Genomic DNA, 19037 nt, shown 5'->3' with positions numbered 1-19037 from the left:
CTCTAGAAGCAGTTCCCATTCCACTTTAATATATGGTTTGGTATTCCCCTGGAGACAACTGTATTTTGTGCTACTTTACCTTATTGCAATTGAAGTATTATTGAGCATTTGTGTGGTAGATCTCCTACCTGGAGATATCAAATGTGTTAGTGAGTGTTGTGTAATAAATAGAAATATTTGTACATATCCACTATGTGGTTCTTTTTCACTTAACCTACACTACACGATTAAACTGGAAAAAGAAGCTGCTTAACATTCCTTCAAGAGGAGCCTGAAGGCTGCTCTCCACAGCTACTACTTTGAAAGCATTATGTGGTTATCAAAGAGCACTAAACTCACCATAAGGGTTCCCTGAATTAGTGCAAGGTGCATCACTTAAATAAGTGTGCATCATATACTGAGCCAGCCACCTAAACTGAGAAGCTGAAAAGTCAACATGGCATAACCCAGCATAGAGTGGCACAGTTGGCCTATTATGCCCCCTGTTGTAATGTACTTTTACTTATTACACTCTTCCTACTGTGGTTCTCTCCCTGCTGCTCAGCCAGTGATTATTTACAAGAAGGGGCCAGTGATGACATCAGATGGAATGTTGATTGTGTTGGTTTGTATGAGTATGTCAGTTGGAGTGGATGGGCTGAGCAGTGGAGAGCCTGCTCCTGGTGGGGCATTCCTATGGATCTAACTACATCTGGTCTTCTGTAACTAAGAAGAGATCTAAAGAATAAAGCAGAGATCTTATTACCTACTTCTCCAGGCCAACGCATAATTTACCGTTTTAACACTGGCGACGATTCAAAGAACCCATGGAACTACCTTGTTTGGATTTTGACTTTTGAAACAGTAGTAAAAGAAGCTGATTAAGAAGAAGAAGTGTATTTAAAAAAGAATTTAAAGATTTGGGACTTAAAGACTTAAAGATTTCAAGTAAGTGGAGTGGATGAAACCACACACCCCATATGCCCCACCAGTGACCCTGTCAACGGTCGCCCTCAATGCTTGGTGTAGTTTATTCCCAATTAAGACTATTTATTTACACTTTTGGAACAGTCTTGGTGTGAATCCAGAAGTTTTGTTTCAGCTGTGCAGTGAATCCTTTTGTTAACGGAATTTTGACTACAGCTGTGCTATGTCCCTGACCAAGAGAGAATAATTTTGGAATTGACACAGACGGAATAACAATTAGAAATCTAACTTCTTGTCTTCTGTGTGATCGCATCGTTTTGGCTACTTAGGAAAACAGCAATTTCCTTTACATTTCGGACTGAATCGAGCGTTGTTGCTGCCATCTGCTGGTTAAAAATGTATGGTAAAATAATTCAATTTTCGAGTTGGTGCTCGAGCAAAGTAACTGCGTGACGCAGTTTACATGAAGGATTGTTTAACTTTAAAAAAAAAAAAACTTCTGTGAGACTGATGGAAGTGTGCTGGCAGAAACGGGAAGAAAGCGACAGTTGGCTTGAACGCTAACTGTGTGGAATTTAAGGTGAAGTGAACGTACCACTGGCTGTGGGGATCTGATGACGTGTACTGCGCTGCCTGAGGTGTTGGTGATTCTTTCGTCGAAGAAGGCATTCTGAAATTAGAATGTGACGAGGAGATCTCTCTGCGCGCACACGTCACAACGTACTGCTGCATCCTTGCATCATCACGTTTCATCACCATTGTTTGTGGTGACTCATCGGAAGCTAAAAGTCATTGTACACCCACTGCTTGTGGCGTTGCTAAAATGAATTTCCGCCTTGACTATTCGACCTATGTAAAAGCCTCCGGTACTGTCTTTTTCACTTTTACGGGATTTTAGAAAAACAGTTATCCCTGATGCAATAAGCCTCCGGTACTGCTTATTTCACTTCTCCTGGATTTTGGGAAACTGCAGTTATGTCTAATGGGTGGCAGCTTTAGTTTCAGCTTTCTTATGCTGCGTTTAAAGGAAAATTGATACTTTTCATAGTTCGAAAATCTCATAATCTGGCAGCTATGTTTGATGAATTGCTGTGTCATCTTACATTACAAGAAAAGGTACTGTTTATCAAATTACCAATGGAGGGGGTGTTTTTCAGCATACTTGTTGGTAGATTTTTTGAACATCCATGGATTTATAGTAATACTAGCAGACTACGAATGCTGATTCAAGATTTCGGGTGAGAGATCGCTCATCGGACCATGTGACTGTCAATAACATTATTTATGCTGGTCATTGAAATGTTAATGTGTGTGTGAGTTTAAGTTCAATTTCGTGTGCGTGGTCTGGACTCATGTATGTTACGTTGAGTGCTCATCTTTGGGGAGGCCATATTTATTATTTCATGGTGTGCTTGGGGTCCAAATGAGTTTATTTTTGGGTAGTATGTGCCCCGGGGGTCATGTATTTGTGGGGTTGTCATGGGTTTGAGAATACCCTTTGAGATTTGGGATACCTATAATTTGTTGGTTTTAGATTAATGGTTCCCAATAGGAATATTGTCTGTATTTTGGGTTAAGAGATACCCTGGTTTGATTTATGTTTTGGACTGTGCGTCATTGTTATGCACGTAGTGTGTTTTTCGGACTGTGTGTTACGGGTGCACATGTGGGATGTTTACCTTTTGAGTAACTTCTCCTATTGGATTTTACCTTTACCCTATTTGTGGTTAATGCCTTCTAGTAGGTGTTTGGATTGTGCTATTTGGTTATGCACATTGAGTTTGGTGTTTCATTGGTTTTGGGTCTAAGCTGACCATAATAATGGTTGCTTTGGGTTAAAGGATACCCATTTTGGTTCTTTGGTTTCTGCAGTTGAGGGTTGTGGATCCCTCTTCTGCCACTGTTTTGTGCCTTAATTTGGGGTACATTTGTCTACTCATGATTGTGTCCATAGTTTGGGACGTGAGTTTTGGTGGATAGTTTCCACTAGTCTTGCATGTTTTGATTAATTTGTTTTTGTGATCTTTATGAAAGGGAGATGGGTGTAGTATTTGAGTTTTCATCCATTTTCGTTTGTCCTCATTTGTATGTTTGGCAACTTTCATGCATTTATTGTTCGGATCACTTTAACTTGGGGATGATGTATAATTTTTCTTATTATTGCATCCTCTTTTGTCGGAACGTGTGTTTTTTCATCTTCACATGTGTTGTTTGATTTCTTTCATTGTAAAGCGGGGGGTGTGTTGTAATGTACTTTTACTTATTACACTCTTCCTACTGTGGTTCTCTCCCTGCTGCTCAGCAAGTGATGACATCAGATGGAATGTTGATTGTGTTGGTTTGTATGAGTATGTCAGTTGGAGTGGATGGGCTAAGCAGTGGAGAGCCTGCTCCTGGTGGGGCATTCCTATGGATCTAACTACATCTGGTCTTCTGTAACTAAGAAGAGATCTAAAGAATAAAGCAGAGATCTTATTACCTACTCCTCCAGGCCAACGCATAATTTACCGTTTTAACACCCCCCTTTGCAGTTATAACCGAGAACTGTGCGTGCTTTGGACGCATTGGCACCAACCGACCAAAACCCTCTGCACCCAAGCTCCCCAGCCCGGGTCCATGCCAACCGACGGTACTCCCCTGCTCCCAAGACCCACACAAACTAAGCCTCCCATTGGGAGCCCCGGACTTGTCCACAAGTCCCCCTCTGCAGCCTGTTTGTAGGTGCCCCCTCTTTTCCTAGTGTTGCGCACAAGGCTAGCAACCAGTCCAGCACCTCTGCCCTTAAGGGCAGGTAAAAGCGCTGCTGGTGGTACTTTGAACCATCGTCCCCTAGCACCTTAAGTCCTAAAGGGGACCCCTGAGAATCGTTTGCAAATACCCATTGGCACTATATACCTTTTTCTTCATAAGAAAACATCATCACATAAAACGCATTTCAGTAAGAGGATCTCACAGTTGTCATCGGTTTTGCAGATGAGGGGGAAAACAGGACAGCTGGGCCACTCATCGTGGATCTTACTGGCTTTGAAGTTCCTCAGGGATGGGGTCCGGGATGGACACAACAAGCCTTGGCTGCTGCAACTGCTCCAGAACCCAGGGTATTGGTTGTGTGGGGCTCCTGGAGGGGTCTGCATCTCGGGACCCGCGGGGGAGACAGGGCTCCACTTCTATGACCATCTCCTGGCAAGATGCACCTTCATTGGACCAGACGGTCAGCAGACCGAGATACCGGATAGCTCTTATTGGTGCCTGCTGATGTAGGCTCCTCCACTGCAAGAGACATGTTGCTGGATTGATGAAGCGCTTGGCAGACCTCCAAGGGGTTGGGAAAGCAAGCACGCTTCAGGACGAGTCAGTCCCTGTGATTGTCGCAGTACAAGCAGCCTGGTAGGGTTTGGCACCAATCTCTGGTACAGGACCTCTGTTCTCCCACCTTTGGCTCTTCTTTGTCCTACTTCAGTCTAACTAATTTATTTTCCTGGTATGAGGGGGCAACCTAAACACTCAATTTAGGGGTGTTATGGGGAGTGTAGGGTAGTAGCCAATGGGCTACTGACCCCTGGGGTCACTACACCCTCTACATGACCACTTCTTGTGGGGAGTGCGTATAAGGATAAGTTATTTACCTGTAATCCTAGCTCTCTTCCAGGGGTATCCTCATCAAAGTCATAAGCACTGAATATTACCGCCCACGCGTGTGGACCCCAGAATATATAAAGGAAAATGCTACTTACCCAGTATGCATCTGTTCTTGGCATATAGAACTGTAGAATCATATGCTTTAGCATAGATCGCCATCTAGTGTTGGGTCCGGATGTTTGCACTTTGTTTTTCTCGAAGAAGTATTTGTAGTCACAAGGTAGGTGACTCCTCCCTTCAGTGATAGTGCAAATGGGCATCAGCTCCATCCTTAAGATTGTTTTGCCATAAAGGGTGATGGAGTTAGTAAAGTAGTAGAGATAGATGTCCATGTGTAATGTATCTAAGTAAGATAATACTGAAACAGTTAGAGGTACCCAGGAAGGCAGGTGTGCGCATATGAGTCTACAGCTCTATATGCCAAGAACAGATGCATAATGGGTATCATTTTCCGTTCGAGGCATATGAGCTGTATATCATATGCTTTAGCATAGACTATACAGCAGTGGCTAACCTGTAGCTGTTTCAGTAGTTTAAAATAGTGTTCGTAAAACTGCCTGGCCCACACTAGCTTGCTGTCTTGCTAACACATCTACACAATAGTGTTTTGTGAATGTGTGTGGTGTAGCCCATGTTGCAGCTTTGCAGATGTCATCTAAGGGTATATTCCTAAGAATGCCAAAGAAGCCCCTAATCCGCGTGAAGTGTGTGCTCTAGGGGGAATTGTTAATGCGCGTTTAGCTTTAATGCAGCATATTTGAATGCACTTAACTATCCACCGTGCAATACCTGCTTTCGATATGGGATTGCCTTTATGCGGTGGCGAAAACACAGCAAAAAGTTGTTTTGTTTTCCTAAATGGGTTTGTTATTTTTATGTAATAAAGTATGGCCCTTTTGACATCTAACGTGTGAAGAGCACGTTCTGGCACTGAATCTAGTTGAGGGAAGCATTCAGGCAACTCAACAGACTGAGTGATATGAAAGGCAGAAACAACTTTGAGTACAAATTTGGGATTAGTCATAGGAACCACTTTATTTTGATGTATTTGTAAAAATGGTTCTTGTATAGTTAGTGCCTGAAGCTCACCCACTCTCATAAGAGATGTGATGGCTATAATGAAAGCTACCTTCCATGTGAGAAACTGTAGTTCACATTGTGTAAAGGTTGAAATGGTGGACCCAAGTCTAGGGAGAACTATGAGATTCCACACTGGAGAAAGTGGACGTCTAGGAGGAATGATTCTTTGGAGTCCCTTGGAAAGGTTTTGTATATTCCACCACTTCAGAGAGCGATGAGTGCGGCCGTCTCCCAACACTAGATCTGTTAATTCTCCTTGAGCCTGGTTCCACTGACGTGCTAAGCATTCTCGTAATGGGCGCATTTGGAGTTTTGCATAAGGAACAATTAGAATGCAGGCGGCCATAATTCCTATCAATTGCATGAACACTCTGGCTGGTACTGTGTGTATAGGTAAAAATTGTGATATTAGATTTTGCATGCTGCATATCCTGACAGGGTTGGAGTATGCCAGAGCTTTGAAAGTATCTATTGTAGTTCCTAGATAAGCTTATGTGTTGGATGGCTGGAGATGAGTCTTGGCGAGGTTGACAGTGAACCCCAAGTTGTGAAGTAGTTGAACAGTTCTTTGTGTGTGGCATAGGCAGCTGTGTTGAGATTTGGCTTATTATTTTTATTTGGCTTTTATTAGCCAATTGTCTAAATAAGAGAAGACGTGGATGTGTTGCCTTCTTAAGCGAGCTGTGACTACTGCCAGACACTTGGTAAAGACTCTGGGTGCTGTAGTTACCCTCAACGGGAGAACTTTGAATTGATAGTGTGTTCAGTCCACCACAAACCTGAGATATTTTCTATGAGCTGGGTGAATGGGAATATGAAAGTCAGCGTCCTTTAAGTCCAGAATGGAAAGAAAGTTGCCCTGCTGAAGCAGTGGAAGCACCTGTTGGAGTGTGACCATGTAGAAGTGGTCTGATTGAATGTAGAGATTTAGCTGTCTGAGGTCTAATCTAGGCCTGCGAGAGCCGTCCTTTTTGGGGATAGGGAGTATACTCCAGTCCCTTGATGAAATGGAACTGGTTCTATTGCATTTTTTCCCAATACAGAGAGAACATCTTGTTTTAAGAGAGTGAGATGTTCTGGTGACATTGTATGTGATTCTGGAAGAATAGTTGGGGGAGTGCTTGTTAAGCTCCAGGCAGTAACCAGATCAGATAACTTGTAGTACCCACTTGTCTGAGGTGATTGAATTCCAGACAGGCAGGAATTGTGAGAGACGTCCCCAAACAGGTGTGGAATGATCAGGGGTAGCGAAGGGAAGTCACTGTTTGTTTGCGGGGGAAGTGCATCTGGAGTTGCCTTTGCCTCTTCCCCTATTATTGTTCACTCAATAACTTCCTCGAAAATAACCTCTGGAAGAGATGGATTGATTGTTCCCCTTGTAAGAGGAGGAGGGATTTTCTGTGGACACTGTCTTTGAGCCATTCCTGTAAAAGCAGGAGTGAAAGGGCCCTCTGTTACTTGGTAATTGTAAAGCTCCCATAGACTTTGCGAACTCTGTGTCCTTTTTTATTTTTTCAAGAGATGTATCTACAGCTGGCCAGAAAAAATGTCCCTTATCAAAAAGCTGGTTTAGTACAGAGGATTGTACCTCCTGCTTAAATCTGGAAATCCTAAGCCAAGCATGTCTGCGCAGCAGCACGCTAGTATTTACTGCACGAGCTGCTGTGTTTGCTGCATCGAGTGCACATTTAATGGAAGTGTTACGGATAAGATTGCCTTACTGGATAAGGTCATTAGCTTTTACTGATCGGGTTAGTGTGGCATGAGTTGTTCTAACTCATCATAATTAGCCAAGCATGCTGCCTGAGCGTTTGTAATACGCCAATAATTTGCAGCCTGTGTAGCCACTCTCTTACCGGAGGCATCAGTGAGTTTGGACTCCTTGTCAGGAGGGGGAGCCTCACCTGTGGTTTGAGAGTTAGCTTTCTTGCGAGCGTTAGAGACTACAGGAGAGTCCAAAGGCAACTGACCTTTAATATAAGCAGGGTCGCTAGGAGCAGGTTTGTATTTTGTCTACTCTGGGTGTGAGTATTCTAGCTCTAACTGGGTCTTTAAAGACCTAATCTGTGTGCTTTAACATGCCCTTTAGCATAGGTAAAATGTGAGTAGATCTTTGAGAATAGGCGAGTGTCTCAAAGAGGAAATCCTCTTCCAAAGGCTCCTTATGGAGCTCCATTCTGTGATATTGTGCACCTCTGTTAATGAGTTGAGCGTATCCAATGTTATTCTAAGCAAAGTGTGTGGTAGTTGATAGAGTAGTCTTCCTATTGTTCATTTCCAAAGACGAACTTGTGTTGAGACGGACGGACGCTTTTCATTCCGTAAACTGTTAGAAAACAAGAGCTAGTGACTTATCAAGGTCCTGACCTCCATTTGTACACTTTATGGCCCAGGAAGTTTTGATTCTCTAATGAAGGCTTAACACAACGGTGTCGCGTTGAACTGAACCTATCTTTGGATGAGAAAAACATCAGCTCATGAAACCACGTACTCTATCAACTACCGCATGGCTAAGCCTTGAAAAAGTCGTCTTTCAACGAAACTCGTGTCGGTTGTGTGCTCAAGCTGAATTGTGACCAATTAAAGGACTTGAAAAAAATTGCTTTCCTTTGTATACTTATTGATGTATACTGCTGGACACAACTGATGAGGAACCACAAAGAACATGGACCTTGCAACTGATGTATAGTGGTGGTGCTCTGGAGAAACTTTGCTTAGAATTTTGTGTGTGGTCAGTTCACACGTGACACTATTTTGGTGACAAAGTGTCCCTCGTTCTATTGAGCACGCCTAACCAACAGGTATACATTTTGACTCTTTCCTGAATAACTTGTATGTGCTAACAACTCAATTCCATTGTCATCTTCTCCTCTTTGAGTATCCAATGTTATCAGTTGGGGAGGGTCTAGAAGTATACATGTCAGGGTAATTATCTGTATCTGGATCCTTATCGTAATTTTCCCAAGGATCAGTATCGTGAGGTCTGTCCTGATCTGGTGGTATGTCCTGCTCCTCAAAAGTATCCCCATCCCCGTAATCCTTATCTTGAACACTAGGTGAAAGTGGTGGTGCATTTAATGGTGAAATAATCAAATTTGGATTATTAGAAGGAAAGGGAGGTGGAGAAGAGTTAGTACCAAAGTACTTTCTCTGAAGAGGTATAGAAGGGTCCACTGTGAGGTCCAGCTTCCGTTTTTTAGGAAGAGTGGCCTGAATATGCTTTTCAGGATTAACAACAAGTCTTTTTTGTTTTGGGTCCAAAGATGTCCCATCGGACAGAGGCTCTTTGGGTGGAGTGTCCTTTTCTTTGTTTGCTGTTTTCGGTGCTGAGAGCTTCGGCTCCTGCGCCTTTGGTGTAGGAGTTTTAGTCTTTGTGTTTGGTGGGTTTGGGCTCCGATCCTTTCGGTACGGAGGGTTTCAGTTGCGAGCCTTATGGTGCAGATGATTTCGGCTCTGGGTGTTTTGATGCCGAGGATTTCGTCTCCGAGTCTTTTAATGTGGAGGATTTCTGCTCCAAGCCTTTGGGTACGGAGAATTTCGGCTCCGAACCGGTAGGTGTTGGGGATTTCGGTTCCGAACCTTTATGTTTGAGACTTTATGTTCCATAGTCCTCGGTGTCAGAGGTGTAGTCTTCGGTCCCAGTGGTGTGGTAACCGATAGAGACTTGGACGTATGTTTCGGTGCAGAGAGTGTTGGGGCCGGCTCGAGCCCGAGGGTTTTACTTTAAGTCTCTTAGCCGGACTGGAAGGCGGAGCAGCAGAAATTTTTTGTCTGTGCCAATCTGAGCCCGGAGGCGAAGGTGGTACCGGAGCCTTTGTTTTATGTTGACTGGAAACAGGGGGATCAGTACTCACAGGGCGCTGACCCAGAGTGATGTGCTCTTCTTCCTCCATGTCAGAGTCTGCTTCGGACACGGAGACCGGTTCTTCTTCCTCGGCTCCTTCCACTGGATGTTGGCTATCTGGATCTTCTACGAAGATGTCCGGTACAGAGCCACTGTGGTGTTGCATCTCGTGACGGCGAGCCAGACGATCACAAATCGTTTTCTTCTATCAGAACTATCATCACGCTTCACAGTCCTTTTCGTTGCGTTCCTGGGATAAACAAATGTTGCAGCCCTCGTGCAAATCGGTGCGTGGAAACTTAGCAAGACACCTGGGACATAGTTTAAATGGAGTCCGTTCCATCGGCTGCTAGTGCGGTCGGCACGGGTAGGCCCAACGGCCCGCCTCGAGTTTCCCGATCAAAGGTTTTCTCAGTTGGGACGATGCACGTCAAATGTGGAACTGCGATCGAAGAAAATACAGTCGAGGGTAGAGGACTGAGCGTCGAAAAAGTTCTAAAACGATACCGAACCGGAGCGTTGCAATACACACCCAAACCCGATGGCGGAAAAAAACAATCCAAGGATGGAGCCAATGCCCATGCGCACTATCACCGAAGGGAGGAGTCACCTACCTCGTGACTACGAAGACTTCTACGAGAAAAACAAAGTGCACACATCCGTACCAAACACTAGATGGCGATCTATGCTAAAGCATATGATCTACGGCTCATATGCCTTGAACATATATATATATATATATATATATATATATATATATATGTAGCAAACAATCCTTCCCGGAAAATGAAGGAGACGGACCACGAGAAACCGGACAAGAAGGTAATTTATTTTCCCTTCGCTCTGCTGCGACGCGTTTCGAGCACAGCCGTGCTCTTGCTCACACAAAGTTAAAGCAGCTAAAGGGTACATTTAAAATTCATTTCGAATGCCCGCCCCCTGTGCACATGATCACGTGATACTTTTAAGCATGGACATTGAAGACATACTAGTGCAGAATCGTCTCCAGTTAACTAAGGGCAGCAAATAACATACTTGTGTAAACATAAACTCTCGTGTTCGGCTTGAATGCCGTAAAAGACAGCACATTAACCCCAACCCTTTCTTAAGAATTGTTGTGCAAAAAAACGCAATAAATATTAGTGCAATTTGTTTCAATTTTCCTCATGTTATAACATATGAATAAGTTAGCCTAACATTACAAATCAATTGAATGTATTATATATAAATATAGGTAATCTAATAAAACCATAAATAAAATAAAATGTAAATGCAGTGTATTTTGTAAAGCGCACAGCTGCCCCTACGGCAAATGCAATTGGCTGCTCACTGTTAAAACAAACTGAGAGACTGCTTAAAGTGCTAGTGAATTTATAAAGTGCTCAAAGTGCAGAACCAATTTTTGCTCTTATAGAGAACATACCCCCAAAAAAATATTTTTTACCATTTTTTGTAATTTTTCTTTCTATTTTTAAAATTAAAATATTAACATTTCTGAACAGGGTAGGGGGCTCATTACTTATATCATGCATTCATACGATATTTACATTTTCTGTTTTTCTGAAAAGTTTTTCATTTTCTCATGCAATCTCTCAAAGTGACTTGTGTTATCCTATAGATAATAATGCAGATCTTCTGTGTTATTTAACCCATTAGGATTCTTGCTGTCTAACTCAAGTATCATTTGAGTTTCTAGCCTCCTTAGCAGTTTTTCCCTATCCCCACCTCTACGTAGGGGACTATTGCATTTATAACAAAGTAGGACAGACAATTCAGATCATTGTTGTGTGTTGTTCTAAAATGTCTTGCCACTGGGTAAGCTGCGTCGTTATTGACCAAAGCCCTAAGATGCCGCGGTATTCTGACATGCACCTGCAGCTTCATACTACCCACGTAACAAAGCCCACAGGTGCACGTCAGAACATATACCGCGTACTCAGTGCGGCATCCATAATTTCCCTTAATGGCTATGCTCCTATTTGAAAATGGGGTGGTATAGTGGGTCGTATTTACACCAAATCTACATGCTCTGCAAGATGAACACTTGAAGAATCCATTTCTCTGTTTTAGCCATGTCCCGTCAGATTTTATTTCCGGGCTCGATCTAACCAATTTATTTCTCATTGATTTCGCTCGCCTGAAAATAATTGGAGGGAATTCTGGTAATCTGCTAGCAATCACACCATCAGTTAGTACAATCGGCCAATTCTTGTTAATGATGGCTTTAATTTTTCTTTCCTGTTTGCTGAATGTGGTTATGAGTCTTGGACTTTCATTATCATTAGTAACCACTGTGTTTTTATCAGCTAATAGTGAACCACGGGAACGCCCCTCAGTTATATCCCAGGCTCTCAAGAGGGTGGTTTTAGAATACCCTCTATTGCTTAATCTTTCCATCATTTCTTTTGCACATGCCTCATAATTCTGTTGGGAGCTACAAAAACGTTTTAACCTTAATAGCTCACCTACAGGAATACTTTCAATAAGATGACGGGGATGGCTACTGCTGGCATGCAAAATGCTGTTGCCAGCAGTTTTTTTTCTAAACAGAGTTGTTTCCAACTTTTTATCAGTGACTAAAACACGTACATCAAGAAACTCTACAGTAGACACATTGATGTTAGATGTGAAGTGTAGATTGCAGGAGTTTACATTTAAGCTTTCTACAAATTCTTCTGCACTCTCTACATCTCCCTCCCATATAGCAAAAACATCGTCAATGAAGCAAAGCCTGTGTCTGTTCTGTGTATAATCGAGGACCTGTTTCTCCCACCAGCCAATGTGCAAGCACGCGTAGCTGGGTGAGAAACAGGATCCCATTGCTACTCCTCGTTCTTGCTTCCAATATTCTTTGTTGAACAAAAAGTAGTTATTGTTCAGACACCACGCGATTAGTTCACAAATCATCTTATTGTGACTATAACATTCACAAGATCTAGTTCCTAAGAAATAACTAAACACACGTAGCCCTGTCTCATGTTCAGTACTTGTGTAAAGCGATTCAATGTCCAATGTAATTAGACACCAATCGCTACTCCATTTAATGCTACCAAGTTTGTTTAGAAAATCTCCTGTATCTCTCACATAACTAGGGAGATTTTTAACGTGATCCTGGAGGTAGAAATCTATATACTGAGACACATGTTCCGCCCCTTCCTCATGGGCAGGAGACAGAGGCATCTGATTCTCACCTACATGATTCAAACACACTTTTATTTGCATTCGTCCGCCCTAAGTGGGTGTGGCTCACGTGGTATCAGCACCAGGATTGCTGGTAATTGTAGTCCGGTAGGTGGGTATACATTTTCCCTTTGGATCATGTAGGTGAGAATCAGATGCCTCTGTCTCCTGTCCATGAGGAAGGGGCGTTCTGGCCCCGAAACGCATCAGACTTTTACAAACACTTTTTTTGAAGGAAGACTGAGGCTGCTCGGGAGCTGTGTCAAGGCGGATGGCCAGGGGGTGCCGTGGTGAGACCTTCCGGTTGCGCAAGGGCGTTTTGCTTAATCACATTATTTAACGGTCAGCCTGGACCGTGGGAAGGAGCTCCACCTCATCGAGCGCTAAGAATCACAGCGCTCGTGTGAAGACCGACAGGAATACAGCATCCTGACTGCCAGCGCGACACTCAAGATAAACTGCAATCTCGAAGACTTTCCCTCATTTCCTACTAAAGGATTAAATATTGACAAAAGTGAAGAGAGGCATCTAAACCTACTCAAGGGAATATGTATATACTCACCTACCGGACTACAATTACCAGCAATCCTGGTGATGATACCACGTGAGCCACACCCACTTAGGGCGGACGAATGCAAATAAAAGTGTGTTTGAATCATGTAGGTGAGAATCAGATGCCTCTGTCTCCTGTCCATGAGGAAGGGGCGTTCTGGCCCCGAAACGCGTCAGACTTTTACAAACACTTTTTTTGAAGGAAGACTTTGAGGCTGCTCGGGAGCTGTGTCAAGCCGGATGGCCTGGGGGTGCCGTGGTGAGACCTTCCTGTTGCGCAAGGGCGTTTTGCTTAATTATATATATATATATATATATATATATATATATATATATATATAAACCTATACAGCTCTAAATATATATTTATATTATTTTTTCACAAACCAACGCAGCCTCCAAGAAAAAACAAAGGCTAACCAAAACTACAGAACTTTGTTTTTGCAGCAAAACACAGAAAACAGGAGGACAAAGAGACCCTTTAACTCTCTTTAATGAACAGCAGAAAGGTGTCCTGCAAAACGGCAGCCATTGTTAGCCCATAGGCTACATTGAAAACTTATCTTAATAAGTGAAAGCAATTGCAAGCATAAACTGCCACTGTGCCTTTAAGGCAGCCATGACCCCCCTGCCTCAGGGGAGACAGTTAGGTCAGTAGATCTTTACGGAGATCCAAAGGTCAGAGCACAGAGAGATGACATAATTGATCATTTTCCCGGGGAGGTGGGTCTATTGCTTATGACTGATGAGGATACCCCTGGAAGAGAACTAGGATTACAGGTAAGTAACATCCTTCTCTTCCAGGTGATCCTTATCAATAGTCAAAAGCACTGAATCGAATAGCAAGCCCATCCTCTACTCCTGCGGGCAAATCATAAACTGTAGGAGCTGAATTAAGCATTGAAATACATTTCACAAGGAGGAGTGGCCTACTTCAGTGTCTGCTCTAGTGTACGAATCAAGATAATGTATCATGAACATATGTATCGACTTCCAAGTGGCGGCCTTGCAGACCTGAGCAATTGGTACATTCTGCAGAAAAGCCACTGTAGCGGTCTTTCCCCAGTGGAATGAGCCTTGGGAGAAGACTAGAGGGGCTGATTTGCCAATTGGTAAACCAGCTTGATATATGACACTATCCATCTTGAGATTGAACACTTGGAGGCTGGGAAACCTGTTCTGATGGAATCACAGTTTACGAACAAGTAATCAGACTTCCTAATAGCCTTAGAACTGTCCAAATAGAATCTTAGAACTCTCTTTAGGTCTAAAGAATGGAGAGACCTCTCAGCTGGCGAGGAAGGATTGAGGAAGAAAGTAGAGCGATGGATTGATTAACATGAAAATCCGACACCACAGTAGGAAGGAAGGGTGAGTTCTCAGAACTACTCTGTTGCGGTGAAAAACTGTGTACGGTTCATTAGAGCAGAGTGCCTGAATCTCGCTCACTCTATGAGTGAAAGTGATTGCCACCAAGAAGGAGGCTTTCCATGTAAGATGTTGAAGAGTCGATTGTGAATTGGCTCAAAGGGGGGACCCATGAGCTTGGAAAGAACCAGGCTCAGTTCCCAGGGAGGCGAAGGAGGACGGACTGGGGGAAAAACTTTCTTCACCCCCTGTAGAAAATCCTTAACCACCTGAAGCTGAAAGATGGCAGAGAAGGTGACTTACTGTATGCCATCATGGCAGCCAGATGTACCTTTATAGAAGCAAATTTTAGACCCGACTTGGCTAAGTGAGGATATATGGGAGAATTACCTCCTTTTGCATTTTGGTAGGTTGAAAACCATTTTGCACACAAAACATATAGAACATTTTCCATTTCGAAGTGTAAGTATGCCTCATTGAAGGCCTTTTAGATTCCTTCAAAATGTTCATGCAGTCCTGAGGAAGAGCTAGGTGTCCATACTGGAGGACCTATGGAGCCATGCTGCTAAGTTCAGCAAGGGAAGGTTGGGATGATGGATCCTCCCGCTCATTTTGGACAGCAGGTCCGGCTTGCACAGAAGCCTCCTGTGTAGACACTGCGAGAGGTGTAGAAGGGGTGGGATACCAACACTGTCGTAGCCATTCTGGTGCTATCAGTATCATCCTCACTCTGGAGTGGGAGAGCTTGGTTTTGACCTTCAGGATGAGAAGTAGAGGAGGAGGAAAAGCATACAAAAAGCTCCTTGACCTATTGATCAAAGGGCCTTCCCTTTCGACCCTGGTCAGTAAAACCTTGATGCAAAGTCTTGGCTTTTTTTTATTGTGTCGTCCGCGAAGAGATCGATGCTTGGATTACCCAATTTTTGGAAAAGGTCTGCACCACCTCGTCGTGCAGAACCCAGTCTTGCTGTTCTTCGAAGTGACGACTTAGGATATCTGTCTGAGCATTTTGATCTCCTGGAAGATGAACTGCCGTGATTGACAGTTGTCTGGCTAGAAGCCAATGGACAAAGGACAAGAGCAGGCCCCTCCCTGTTTGTTTAGCTAATACATATTGGTCCTGTTGTCCGTCTGGACCAATATGGACTGGGACGGTCTGGATGGGTAGAAAGCCTTGAGGGCTTGATGCACTGCCTGTAACTCCAGCACCCAGGTAATGTATTCTTTGAGTAGGTTGATGAACTGATTTCTCCAGGTAGACCTGTAGGCCCAGCCGCTGTAACAATTCTAGACCGATTCGATAGTGGTCTTTTACACTGAGATCAGCTCTTTAGGAGCCAGTTGTTGAGGTCCGGATAAACAGTCCCTGGTGACATACAGCAGCAGCAGCTACTACAGCTATGCATTTGGTGTACACTCAAGGAGCAGACTCCATGCCGAACAGAAGGACTTTATACTGGTAGTGCTTGGTCCCTACCATTAAACGTAGATTAGGATATATTTGATGGCGAGCCAGCATACAAAGTTTTTCTCTTCGGATGGCTTTGTTGAGGATGCGAAGATCCAATATAGGCCTGAATTCTGACTTGAAGCCCTTCCTTGATACCTGGATATCTCTTGCTATAACAGTGACAGTTGGTGAAATCTTGTTTTTACTGGAGGAGCGGCCTGCAGTGGATAGCGGAAAAGTAGTGCATATCTTTTCTGCAGTAAACACAGTATCCATTGATCTTTTGTAATGCTGCCCCACTCTTGCACATGGTAGGTGATACACTCTCCCCCCCCCCTCTGGGGTGGGTAACAGACAGGGGCAGCAACTGATTATTCCTTGATTGTATCCTTGTTAGTGGAGTGGGGGTTACGCTGTGTGCCTCTGCCACGGGAAGGCAGACGCCCTTGGTAGTGCTTTTGGTCTGGTGATACTGTCTTTGAGACTACTGAGGGGTTTGAACCATCTAATGGAATGTACCAGCGACATAATTCCTTCTTCTCCAGATCCACCGCCTTTAGAGTGTCCAGTTCAGATTTCATCCTGGCCATCTCTTCATCTGCATGCGAGCCAAAAAGGGAATTCCTTGAAAACTGGGGCTTCAAATTTCGCTCTTGGGCCTCAGGCTTCAGGGCAGTGAGTCGTAACCAGGACAATCTTCTAGCACAGATGCCAGGAGAGTAAGAGTGTGCAGCCAGAGACGACTCATCTGCTGCTGCACTCATCATTTGGTTCGCCACTAAACCACCTTCCTGAAAGATCTCTCAAAAATCCTGGCGATCTTAGGGCAGTTTGTCCTTGAAGCGCTGTAAATAGTCCACTGTGCTCTATCATAGCGCCCCAACAGGGCTGAAGAGCTAGATCCCTTCAATGTTGTAGCCACAGAGCCACAATCTTTCCTTCCCCATTAGTCCTGCACTCTTCTCTCCTTGTCTTGGAGGCACCACTGAAGGAGGCTACTGCATGAGTCTTCTTCGCAGTGGCAATTATAGAGTCTGGAGGAGGATCCGCCCTGAGGAATAGAGGATCTTGCTCTGGTGGCTAATACTTTTTAGGATCCTTACAAAAGCTGTTGTGAGCGATGCTGGGGTGAGGAAGATATCCATGACCGGCTGTAGAAGCCCCAGAACCAAAGGCAGTAAAGACGCGGACGGAACCAAAGACAGCGGGCACGCCGCTGGTGCGCCAAAGTAGTTAAATATCCAATGGGGTTGACCCAGTATCCCTATGAACCTGGGAAGTTAATCAGTATTATCAACAATTGGTTCATTCGGGTGTACAATATTTCTTTTACTTTCTCATAAATTATGTAGCATTCAAAACATCTCTTTACTCAAAGAAGATTCTTTTCTTACAAAGCAAAACTCAGAATCCCAAACCATCTATGTATTTATGTACTGTTTTATCAATTGTAGTCATTCATAAATACTTCCAACATATATAAATTGCAAAATAGGCTGTACAGAAGTGAACAAACAGTGCAGATGGTGACTTGTAGTGCTCAGTGCTTACGGCGCAAGAGTGACAAATAAACTATACACATATTATATAAAAGGGGGATACCAACAAGGGTTTAGCGTGGCCTATGCTCTTTCAAATATACAACTGTACACTGCATTTGTCAGTATTAAATACAGGATTTTGATGCAACAGATCCACTATCTTATTCGTCGACGTTTCGACCCTCTGGAAGCGCACATGGGGCGTCAAAGCGGGTCTTCTTCAGGACTGTGTGGGATAGGGGACAGCCTAAGTGATTTAAGGGAGATGGCTTTTAGGAATGGATTCTGAAAGTAACTATAGGCCTCAATTACCTGTGTTGGTTAAAACACTCACCTTCTTGCAAACCCAGCCGGGTTTAAGGTGGAGGTTGAACTGTGTTAATCTGTTCTGATACAAAAGGAACCTAATTAGTGCGTGTGTTTTTAAAAAAAAATTCAGGGACATGCATTAGTCATGTCGCTATTCTCTCATTGCTTACCTATCGGCGTAGCAGTTAATTGTGCCCCCGACCGTTGTTCTACATAGTTCTTTCATAGACGTGCCTAAGTTCAGGGAGGGGTTCAGTTACATGGCTAATAATTGCTCCAGGCACTGGATGGTGCTTGGGGTTGAGACTGCAATAGAGTACGTGAGGAAACTGATACAGGAAATTGAAGAACTAAAAAGAGAGATACTAGGTGACTCTGCACTAACGAATGCAAAAGAAGCTTTGGAACGTGCAGAAAAAGCATTAACAGAATTCAACACCATTACATTGAATAGGAAGTTGAATAAACTGAGTAAGGACGTGCGTAACTACGATAAGAAAGTAACGTACCCCTATCTCAGTGATAACTATTACCAACAGGATAGTCAGGGTACCTTTACAAGGTCCAAGAAGGTTTTACACCTTTTCCAACTCTTCAGTCAGTAGTAATTCCGACTCTGAAGCAGACAGACCATCCACCAGTAACCAATCTAATCAGGGCCCGTTTTTAAGGGACAGCTACGCACGAGGGAACAGGGGAGGCAGTGGTTCACAGAATTGGGAAAGACCCAGGAGATGAGGCAGGGGACGGAATCAGGGGATGTCCCGTGTAAGATTTTACCAACCAGAGACCCATGGGGAAATATCCAGAGGAAACAGACATACAGATGGTAGAACAGGGAGCACATACAATGGACCAGACACATAGTCCACACAGAACGGGACAAAATATGATTAATCATACTGAGCAGATTATCAGTCACACTGTGGAAGGGACAAGAGATTCTCTACAAACCTTGGGTGATAATGTCAATCACACTGCGTCGATTGGTCCAGCCCCACCGAGCATCCAGAACATGAACATAATTGCAGCAAACCAGGTGGAACGGATTAACACTGAGGATATGGTACCTTTAGATGCCATTATAAACTTATCCAACTACGCGATGACTAGTGCAGAGCGGAGTATCCTTGCGAAAGGACTCACGTTTGTACCAACAGTGATACCG

This window comes from Lissotriton helveticus, chromosome 5_1 (genome assembly GCF_964261635.1).
Source record: "Lissotriton helveticus chromosome 5_1, aLisHel1.1, whole genome shotgun sequence".
Taxonomy (NCBI): Eukaryota; Metazoa; Chordata; class Amphibia; order Caudata; family Salamandridae; genus Lissotriton; species Lissotriton helveticus.
Note: the sequence above shows the minus strand (reverse complement) of the source record.